The sequence below is a fragment of the Volvox carteri genome, assembly GCF_000143455.1.
Source record: "Volvox carteri f. nagariensis unplaced genomic scaffold VOLCAscaffold_22, whole genome shotgun sequence".
Taxonomy (NCBI): domain Eukaryota; kingdom Viridiplantae; phylum Chlorophyta; class Chlorophyceae; order Chlamydomonadales; family Volvocaceae; genus Volvox; species Volvox carteri.
In genome coordinates this window covers 45,874-46,347 of record NW_003307565.1, presented here as the reverse complement: position 1 = coordinate 46,347, position 474 = coordinate 45,874, and the positions used below count along the sequence as shown (strand labels likewise).

The window sequence follows — 474 nt, the reverse complement described above, 5'->3', positions numbered from 1 at the left end:
TGTAAATGTAATGTTACAGAGTGGGAGGCTTCTGGACCGCTTTATCACATTGTCAGTTCTACGATTTATAACCTTATAGCACCATCCACCACATGTACTTCGCCATACGAACTGTAAGTCCAAGGCGGCGGATCCAGCCTTCAGGGACCCCTCCTCATCCATTCACCCGAACATCCGAAGAGACGGAGGGTTCGGCAATCGCCACCAATCCAGCGTGCGTGCGTGCGACCAGACCAGACCAGACCAACAGGTGTCGTACGTTCCCCGTTCCCCCTTACCTCGAGTCACCATTGCCTCGTTATTTTTTTTACCGTTATCGTTAGTTTTCATCGTGCTGCACTGCTGCTTCCACAAGACTTCACGAACTGGTTGTACGGCACGCAAGTCTATGAAATCACGTATAGCCAGGAAGCTCCGTCTTACAAACCCGAAGCTGCATAATGATGGCGTTTCATTACAGCCCCATCTCACCCC

The 474-nt window shown here is 50.8% G+C and overlaps 1 protein-coding gene across 1 annotated transcript in view; it reads left to right on the top strand.

Annotated features, from left to right (window-relative positions):
• Nucleotides 1-474, top strand: part of VOLCADRAFT_104973 (uncharacterized protein) — a gene marked incomplete at its 3' end in the record, with an annotated part of 8,904 nt that overhangs the window by 2,892 nt on the left and 5,538 nt on the right. The gene's annotated exons all lie outside the window — the stretch shown is intronic.